Below are 10,464 nucleotides of genomic sequence, written 5' to 3' on the forward strand. Positions count from 1 at the left end.
AGACAGCGACGCAGCAGCTTCCCCGCCCGGGGCCTGCGCCTCCGCTTATTTGCAAAAATGTGTTCATCTGGTATCTTAAAATGGAGCTCCTGGAGAGACTTTTCCAAAACAAAGGACTTTTTCTAAATCCCCTCCTCCCTCTTCGTTACAGGCCCGTAACACTGGAAACGTTAAGAGAGCAAGTTATGAAACAGTGCCAGAACTACAGGGGCAATTAATATTTTATATCACTGGAAATGTGTTTCCTAAGGTTCGGCTCTAAAAATAATTCATCGAAGGCAATGTGTTTCTTTCCACAAGCCTGTATTTCTGTTGCCTAAACCACACTGTCAGCAAAGCTTTCTCAGTGATTGCTCACAAGAAACGCCTACGCAAAATGATAAGGGAGGGGAAAAAAAGAAAATCCTCCTCAACGCAACTTTATTAACGCGATTTAACTTTTTTTAAAAGCCAGGAGTTCAGCTCTGCTGTCACAATACTTTCATCACAACGTAAAAGAAGTTTCTGATTTCCCAAACGCATCGCTGCCCAGCCCTACCGCTGCTCTTTGCAGCGAACGTTTCTTTTGGAGAACGGGCTCTGGTTTAGAGGCAGGAAGAGCAGGAAGAAGCTCTATTAGCTTTTGATGCAGTAAGTGCTTTCTTGGGAGGCTGCGTATCTGAAAATAACCTGAAAATGTGTTTTAGAAAAAATAATAATTACATTGTAGCTTTTGAATATTCAAACACCTCACAGCGTACTTAATTAATTCATTAATTATTCCCCAGAAATTTCAGGGGTAAATTGAAATAGCCTAGAGAGACTGAGACAAAGATTTCATGGAATAAATGATAGCTTTCCTCCTTTTCCCCTATGACTCTTGTAGCCCAGGGACAGAAGAGTTATAGCCGTAATTCTGTTTGAAACAAAGCTCATCATCTCTCCAACTCCTCACTTCATAAAAAACATGAAAACGTTCTTCCTTCAATCAAGAATTATACATATTTTTTTTACTCCCCCACCCCACAGGACTGGGATCTCTCTTCCTTTTCTTTTTCCCCCACTTTTTTTTAGTGTGTTCTCCTCACCCTCCCGCTGTCAGAGCATTTTGTAAGGGCTGTACGAGGGAATTCAAAGTGCCCACAAGAGGGTGAGGGACTCTCATTTTCCTTACCAGCAAAAAAGCAGAATCCCAAATTCTGCCGACTTCTGAAAGCAGTAAAGCAGCAAAGCAATCCTGATGCGACCCCTCTGTATGGTGACGGGGGGAAGTCGCAGCAAACCGGCGCCTTTCCTCCCCATTAATCACGACAAAAGCTCTCCGTGGCAGCACTCTCCAATGCTTGCAGGGTTAAGTGAAATGATGCGAGATGGTATATAGCCAATTTGACCACAGTCATATAGATCCCTTCGCCAGAATGTGGTTCTTAAAGCTTGTGGGCTATTATTTAAAAAAATCCTTTATTTATCTACCAATTCTAGAATGGCTACTGCTGGAAAGATGTTCTGGCCCTGCCCCAGATAATGAGATGCATCTCTACTCTAGTATCCACAAAAGTCAAATAAGGCAGAGGAAATGACTGACTTATTAATGAATTGCATTGCAGTTAACTCTATTTTCAAAGAAGTTACCAAAATAAATTCTCGGAAAAGTTTTTAATATTAAAAGTGGGGTATGCATAATAGGTGATACAGTATTTTACAGCACTATAATATGCCAGCTGAAAAAGGACCTAATGAGTTACAAGAGAAGACACTGTAACTGAAATTGTTCATTTGATCATTAATATTCTAGTAATGGCTGAAGACATTGGAATTTACTGCTTGTACACTGAGCTCAGTGCAAAGCAAAGGACAGTTAGAGAAAAATCACTGGCACTCTTTAAGTTTCATTTCTCCTACTCTGAGATTATAAAAAGAAAAAAGAACCTTCCACTACATTTGAAAGCATTTCTGCCACAATCATCCCTTCTTTCTCCTAAAAGCTACTGAACAGACTTAGCACTAAACCCTCTGAAAGCTGGGGTTTATTCTAATTCCAGTTCACATTCCTGCAACTGAGAAAGGGAAAGTCCAGTATTCCCCATCACATCCACAGTCTGCCTCCTGCTCTGAACACGCAGCCCTGGTTCCTGTCACCAGAGTCAGAGCTGCTCTAACTCCACTCCCTGAAGCAACAGCTTTCAAGGGGTGCTGCAGTTACCACCTCCAGGTAACACAACCAGTGCCCGAAGGGATATTTTCTCTCTTGTATTGCATTCTTTCTGCTTCTATTCATTGCATCCTTCCCCTTATCTGCACCTCCCCTCTTCCTTCCCTGCCTCCAGCCTACCAAGTAAAATTGGGCTTGACAACCACACAATAAATTTTTTAAAGTGTATGCTTTAGGGATATTTCTTCCTTCGAATATTTATTCCAGCTTTTACAAAGGAATTTATCCAATTATTAATTCAACGAGAAAAACAAAAGAAAAAAGTATGTGATCAGACAAGCCAGATTTCAAGCCACATATTCAGGTAACAGAGCTATTTTTAGTTATTTTGACATCAGTTTCAAAACATACGGATAAAGTGAATGAATACTAAAGATGAGAATTGGCCAGGACTTTGCACTTCATCTGAAAATAACTATGTAATGCTAACAGTATGCCCTACCAGTGTGCATTCATCCAGTACAGATCCAAAACTGTATTTTATGCTGTGACTCTGAATTCAAACCCCAGAGGGAAGGAGACTGAAGTGATTATGAGCTACTTCTACATTCCTCAGCACTGGACTACCCGAAGGCTGGAGCAGCATCCCAGGCGATTCAGACTGTTCTGGAAAATAAAAGCAGCAGCCACGGACTCTACCCAAAATGCTGCTCAGAATCTCCTGTCTCAGCCTGGACTTTAAACTGTCCCTCTCACCCCACCCTCAGGCATTTCTTTGTGCAAAAGTTTGCAGAATAGTTTTGGGAAAATCACCAATGTATACAGTCCCTCATTTTTTACTGTACAGACTTCTCTTCCAGACCCAGATTCCAGAACTGGGGCATTTTCCATGGGTTTATGCAACTCCTCTATTTTTTACCTGAAGCAACAAGGATTTTGTCTTCAGATGGGATACAGCCACAAGCTAAATTTTTCACTCTTTCAAGTATTAGCTATGCTCAATTTTCTGCTTAGTTTTATCAGATTTTCAAGTCTGTTTAGAAGGATACCCTACTACTCTGTTTTTTTGGGGGGTCTGCACTACTCTAGTTGTCCATAAGCAAGTTCATTTTACTTCCTCTCCTCCTAAGACTACTCAGTGTAATATCGTTTTCTTTTCCCTATAAGGCTGAGAAAAGGCATGTTATGAATATTCATTAGTTTTCATTTCATGTGTCTATCTTCAATTTTATTCAAATATATTTTGTCTGGAAAGGGACTACCATTTTGACACATATTATTAACTAACCAGGAACTGATTAACATTTTTCAGTTTGTAATGATACTAAACATTTCTCAAATATCTTCTGTGCTAATCAGTCTTGATATTACACAAACTCAGGGTATCTATAACCCAACCTTGCTCTTTAGACAGAGTTTTGCCAAACAATTAACAATCAGCCCAATAAAGAGTGCTCTGAGTATTAACTTTTTCAAACTATGTTTTTAGTATTCTAGTTTGGGATTGCTTAACACAGTCCCTTGGAGTGAACCTCTTTTCCTTCTCCCCTCTTTACATCTCCCCTAAATTTATATTCAACCAGCTCTTCCCTACCAGCACAAAAGGCTGGGTGTGCTTATGTTGCAATTTAAGCACATCATGCAACTTCTGGGTCATCTGGGTATGTAAAAGTCTATACAGACTTTCTGCTATCAGGGCTGGCTTTAACTTTTATGCTTTCTGCTTAACATTATGCTTTAAAAAAAAATCCAAACACATAACATATATAAATACAACAACTTCATACACGTTTATCTCCTCCAACATAAGCAGCCGATAATGTTTCCTGAAAAAAAAAAAAAATCAAACCTGTTTTTCTCTTGTATCATCTTTAACCTCAGAACACTGATCAAATACACTTTAAAAGGAAGTCTGGAGAGTGTTGCTAAGTTGTCAATAATCACAAGTGAATGGAGTGATAGCATTAAGCACTGCATCTCACACTGCTGCTAGCATGGACTCTGTGACTGAAGGAATGAAGCTCTTTATGGGTGTGAAACAAATCTTCATTTTTTCATTTCTCCCTTTACAAGTAATTCCCTAACACTTATTTTGTGCTTTACTGATCACTTATTTCAAAAAACCCTAAATAGTTCACTGGAAAAATAAATTCCTATACAAGGCAGCTTGAATTTTCAAAGCTAAACTTATTTTATGAAAATAAAAATACAACATGTAATGATGAGTATGTAGAAAACTCCCTTGGAAGTAGCCTGCTTCTCCTCCAAACCCCTAAGTAACATACAGCCCCCATGGCAGGGTGTGCAATTTATGATGGCAAGGAGTAAGGGAAAGATAAAATTTCCACTTCAGCCATCTTTCACTGTTACTGCTTTTAATTGTTTCGACAGGGCACATTAAAAAAACCAAAACCAACAACCTCTTTTTACCCTCTCTGTTATTTTATACTTTCCTTAGATAGCAGGTCCTCTGAGCTAAAAAACACGTCATGCACATTATATAGAGCCAAACTTATGGCAAATCTGATCACAAGAGAGACCTGTGAAGAGTCTCCAATAAAAACACACATACATCCCTTTGTACACTATAAGAGTCATTTAGTTTCTTGATGAGAAAATTCCCATTAAGCAGAAACAAATACCATTTATGGCTCAACCCTAGAAGGCTGCACAGTCCCCACCAAACTGAGAGCAAATATTTTGCATTAATCTACGATGATCCTCAAACGTGTGTATGCTGAAAAAGCGCAACACTTCTTATTGCATTCGTACAGGCTGTCACTGAGGTGCAATACTGTGCACCTCAGTGGAAAGGTGTTAGGGAAGAGCCAGAGGGGGTTAGGACCATGTTTCAGCAAAGCAGGGTGCAGGAGGGGAGGCAGAGGCGGTGGGTCAGGGGTGTGCTGGGCGTCAGAGCCCAGCTGGGGCTGGCACTGCTGCAACCAAAGCCCTGGCAACTGAATTTTCCCTTGGGGTAGAGAGACAAATGGGCAGGAGACAAGTTTTTCAGGTACCCCCCTTTGGTGACAAACTCCCTATGAGAGAAGACACAGAATCAGCTGTTACAGGAGAAGCCAAATTCGGTTTAATCCTGCCACATCAAGATAGCAGATTTGCTGTTTAAAGGCAGAACTGTTTTTTCTTTGCCTACACAGAAGTCATGCTTAACAGGAGCAACACTGAAAACCGAGCAAATCCAACTGTGGCATTGTGCAGTAATTGCACTGTAATAAAGACACAGAAAAAAAGAGAAAGTCTCTTTAACCTGTTTATCAAGCTACTGTCATCTGGTATTCACTCCGGGTCACCACATTTTAAGTTTTACTTGAAGATTACAGTGAAGTTTTGTTTTTTAAAAAATTTAAGTAGCAAAACCGGTTCCTTTTTAAAAGTATTTATTTTTTAGTATTTTTAATGCTTAGTATTTTTCTCTTAAAGCTTTAGAAAAACAGAATTATGAATATACTGCTTCTGCAAGGCAACACTGCTCCTCCAAACACTTACACAACAGGGCTCCAATTTCACTTTAAGTGTCTGCAAGATTAAGACCCTAAAAGCCAAGGGTGCTAACATAAAACACTTATATTCTGAAACTAAAGAGAAAAATATCTTGAACAGATGGAAGAAAGCTTCCTCAAAATACAGACCCAACCTCTTTTACTTCCAAATAAATATATTCACATTATTTTTAAAGGTAAGTTGTGACAACCTTGTTGATTAGTGCAATTCATGTGGCAGCATTCACTTTTCCCTAGCTCTCTACTGCATACTGAAAATAAGGCAATTAAATGAGAAAATTAATTCCATTAATTAAAAATGTTCAGTCTCAAGCAAGACAGAATGATCTGAGTGAGAATTACAGCTGTATAAATGTACATAAACCAAAATCTTTTCCCTGACATGTACTTTCCTTTAGGAAGGCTAAATTTTGCAGCACAAACCAATGATAATGCTATTTTTACAGTATTATAAAGCTCGAGAGAGATATGAAAAGGCCTGGTTTATCTTTTAGAGAGAAACCCCCTGATGTATATAGGAAAATTTACAAGTAGAATACCACCCTTCCCACAAATTCCTTACTGGTGAGCCTGAGTGAAAACTCTGGTGAAGTCAGGAAAGAAAATCATTAAACTTAGCTGAATACATAAAGCGCCATAGCTAGAGTTTCAATACAGATCATTTTATAGTAAAATTAAAATAGAAGCCCTTTTTAATTATATAAAGTGTGCACATTATTACTGAGGAGAGGAATAGATGCCTCCTCAAGAACCATAAAATTGGCTGCTGGGAATTAGACTTCAGCTGCAATTATTATATGGTCCTATAAAGGATATTGAAAGTCTGATAAAATTGCACCCTTGTCATGTAACAGTGATGCTTAATGCTAAATAACCACTCTGCAGCATTCCAGTCATAGCTTTCTCAAAACATCATAGCTCCCTTCTCACACCGAAAAGAAAACATAGCAGGATTGTGGAGCTAAAAGTATACCTAAATATTTGAAATACCAAATGGACAGGTTGAAAGATATGTAAAGCCACACAGAGGCGAAACAACACATGTGATAAATGAATACTGATGGTCTTTTATAAAGGAGAGCCCTCCGTGGATACATACCCAATGTGAAAGACTACATATGATGAGAAAAAAAAAAAAAAAAAAAAAAAAAAAGCAGCAACAATGAAGCCAGCCCTTAACTGCATACGCCTAACTCAGCCCTGCCACGCCGAGATGAATACCAGTGCCATACATTCCTAATAGCTGTTTTCCTTTTCGTTGCAGTATGTGTTGTAAACAGTGAGTATTTGTTATGCCTGCATACGACGGGCTGGACTTCTCCTTGAGAACCTGGAATTTGCTTTTAGCAACATCAGTACGCTCCTCGTGTGCCTCTCAGGCCTGCTCATAGAGCACAGGACTAAAAACTGTAGATACTTCTAATTCCACAGACTCTACTGCACTCACAACTTAGCCAGGCCAAAATTTTTACATATAGTAAGAATATAAAAGAAATATTTCTCTGACAACGTAAGGGCACATGCAGGGGAAGGCTGGACAAGAGAGAGAGATTGTGGAGTGTGGAAGAAGGGGTATAAACTTTGCTCTTGCAAATGAAGGAAAGGAGAAAATTCTGTCTCTTGTGAAGAGGTACTGACAAAGTCCCTCACAACTCAGATCCTACAGCATGGGTGAGATACATGTTCTGCCTTCTCTTTGGCCTCACTGCTGTTCAGTTCACGGCACCTGTGATAACGCCAGGCTTCAGAACAAAGCCTCTGCACAACAGCATGCAGCGGATCCCACACAGCTCTTTGTTTGACACGACTCCTCAGTCGTGAAGAAAACCAGACCATTAGAAGTCAAACCTCCTTGCCTCCCAAATTATGGCAGGAAACAAGCACCCTGGGCTCTGTTAGCATGAGATGGAGGGGCTACAGCTCGTCTCCTTAAAGCTGAATGGTGGACGGACTTGCAGGCTGCAGGTACGTTGGGTACGTTTTCATGGAGGGGTTTCCTTTACAAAACAGAGCTGAGAGAGCCCGTCCCATGCCCGTGTTGCTCGTGCCAGCAGAGCCTGCCTGCACCCTCTCAGGAGCCTCTCCAGGTTATCCACCTCCTCCCACAGAATGAGCAGTTGTGCAGAGGAAGCTATCCACCTATGGAACGGTACTAAGGCTGTGAGCAGGGGACAAGTAAATGAAAACTCACAGACCATAGCTGATTAACCTAAAAACCAACATTTCTGAGGCAACTGTCATCTAGGATGAGCATGGTCAGTCCCTGCATCTCTCTACACATGCTGCACTTGATACAGCAGGTACTGGGCACTGGGCACTACTTGACTATAAACGTGAAAGCATAAAAAAATACGTATGTCAGCTCTGACTGAGCATCTGAAAAACACCGACCTTTTAACCAGTTAAGCTGTAAACAAAACATTTAAAAATTAATTTTGATTTGAAGCATGCATGAAATGTCCTCCTTAAAAGGTAAACCAAGTAAAGACTAGGGTGCACTTTGCAATGAGGCCTTAAAAGCCCTTAGAAGTATTAATTATACCTCAAAAGTAAGTATTTTGAATATTATATCAATGTTTATAAAAGTATAATATCCTACAGACACTGTTATCTGCCAACAGCTCAGTCAGGCCAAGATTTGGAAGGAGAGACTTGGACTCCTAACTCCCTCTCATCTTTGGGTACAGTTGCAAAAATAAAATCTGTTCTGACAGTATTTATCTACCATTGGGGAAAACAAAAAAAACCAACTGCCAAAATGTAAAAAGAACTGGAAACTTCTGATGCCAAACATAAAGGAAAGTTGAAAACATATGCAACAAAGGCCTTAGAATAAAATTTATGATCACACACTGAACAGAATTGAAATTTGGTAGTGATGTACTTTTCAGTAAGACGTTTTTTGGAGGGAGGGTATGAAAAATTTCCTCTGTCCTTTACAAGTAAAAATACTGCTGCTTCCTGATGAAGCTTCAAGATATATCTTTTTTGTTAAAAATGTGTGAACCCTCTAATAACCAAATTACTGAGCATCACATAATAGTAATATAAAATTATTCATACAAACATTAAAATTTAAATGCAAGGGGAAGTCATGTAATGTGCCTTATAGTTCTTTCCATTAGAAACAGTACTGGAGTGTACCAGTTAGAGAGTAAAACCATCGCTCATATTTACCTTATCAAAAGTAGAAAAAAAACCCAGTAGCATTCACATGAACATAAGCCATCAGTTTTTCAGAATAAGGAAAAAATTTGCTTACCTGGAACATCAATTAATCTCTTATAAACATTCAAGAAGGCTGCCTCTGCTTCTTTGCTTCTTTTACCCAATGCGTCGATCTAAAAGGAGGGATGAGAAAAGGCGGCTTTTAGATTTGTTCCTATACATCTCTTACACTCAGAGCTATAAAAATAAATTAATATATTTCATATAAAACTAGTTAATACATGAAAAGGGAACCTGAGTCTCCTATAGAAGCAGTCTCTTAAGTATTTCTGGTACATTTGTACTGAATACAATTTAAAGCCCTGTTTCAGCCAGTAGCAAGCATTAATGTTTTTATGAACACTATTGTCTATTGTGATTCTTTACGTTAACTCTTTATAAAAAGCATGGCATTTGCCAGGCAGGTTCTCTCCCCAACAACTGTTTACCACTTATTTTATTAAGATCTAACACAACAAATAGGAACCGTGTGCACTTCTGATGTCACACTGCCTTTATTATGGCAGATGTATTTTTCTATTATTTCCACTAAGCCCATGAGAGGATGAAAAGACGTAGTTGTTGGGCACGCTGTGATACTTAACACTAAACAACTGTGAATTTTCTACATGCAAATCAATTTTCTAATAAAGCTCAGGCACAGACCCATAGAGTCTAGGCTGTCTCGAACCCATGAACTCAAGCCAGGCTCCCCTGACTAGCCTCTCTGTATTTTGTAACACACGCAGTACTAATCTAATAAGCTGTCTGCCCAGGTGAGGGAAAATACTACCTCACCCAACCTGTTATTTTCCCCGAAATCTGTATTTTTATCTAAAACATCATTTTACAACGAGAGGCAGTTTTATGCCTCTGAGAATAAAATACTTATTCCACAGCAACTTTTTTTTTTTTTTTTTTGGTAAACATGTATTTTCCTAATGTGCTAGGAAACAGAGGACCTACACATACTAAATACTAACAAAAACCACCCAAAGTGACCCAAGAGCAGGTCCGTTGAATTAATACTCCAAAGCAGAAAGAGACAGAGAGGGAGACAGGAAAACCTAACACAGTTCTGCAAGGTTTTACTGAAATCAGGAAGCTAAAAGTATGGAGATTATCGTTCCCATATTTTTAATAAAAAGCAAGGAAGGATCCGAAGAACTATGGATACAAAACCTGATATCAATTCTTCTGTGTAATTGAAAAGCAGTTAATATTATGAAACCATTTAAAGGTGTGTACGTCAACATGTACTAAAAAAAGGAAGGTCCTGTCTGAAAAACGTCCTTGAATTCTTTCACTACATTATTGATTTGGTAGATAAGGCAGAAACAATGGACAGAGTTTACTGTATCTGTATTTCAGGAAAGTATCTGAGATTTTATTATACGGGAGGAAGCTCTGTAGAGCTGGGGAGCATGTACAAACCCTCCCGGCTGCAGCGGGCTGCAGCGCGCGGGCGCAGGAAGCAGAGGGTGCCAGGGAAAGGAAGCGGAGCGGGGAGGAGGAGAGATAAGCAGGAGGGTGCTGCGGGGTCAGATGTGGTGCCACTTCTGTTTACTCTGTATGAAAATGACTTTGCGAAGGGAAGGATTTGGGGGG

The 10,464-nt window shown here is 39.5% G+C and overlaps 1 protein-coding gene across 5 annotated transcripts in view; it reads right to left on the reverse strand.

Annotated features, from left to right (window-relative positions):
• Nucleotides 1-10,464, reverse strand: part of CUX1 (cut like homeobox 1) — a 228,015-nt gene that overhangs the window by 146,966 nt on the left and 70,585 nt on the right. For all 5 annotated transcript variants that reach the window (XM_026861726.1, XM_026861725.1, XM_026861723.1 and 2 more), the window contains exon 3: nucleotides 8,912-8,990. The gene's annotated coding sequence lies outside the window, so the exon portion shown is untranslated. The remainder of the gene's footprint in view (nucleotides 1-8,911; nucleotides 8,991-10,464) is intronic.

This window comes from Athene cunicularia, assembly GCF_003259725.1.
Source record: "Athene cunicularia isolate RWA chromosome 19 unlocalized genomic scaffold, athCun1 chr19_part1, whole genome shotgun sequence".
NCBI classification, from domain to species: Eukaryota; Metazoa; Chordata; class Aves; order Strigiformes; family Strigidae; genus Athene; species Athene cunicularia.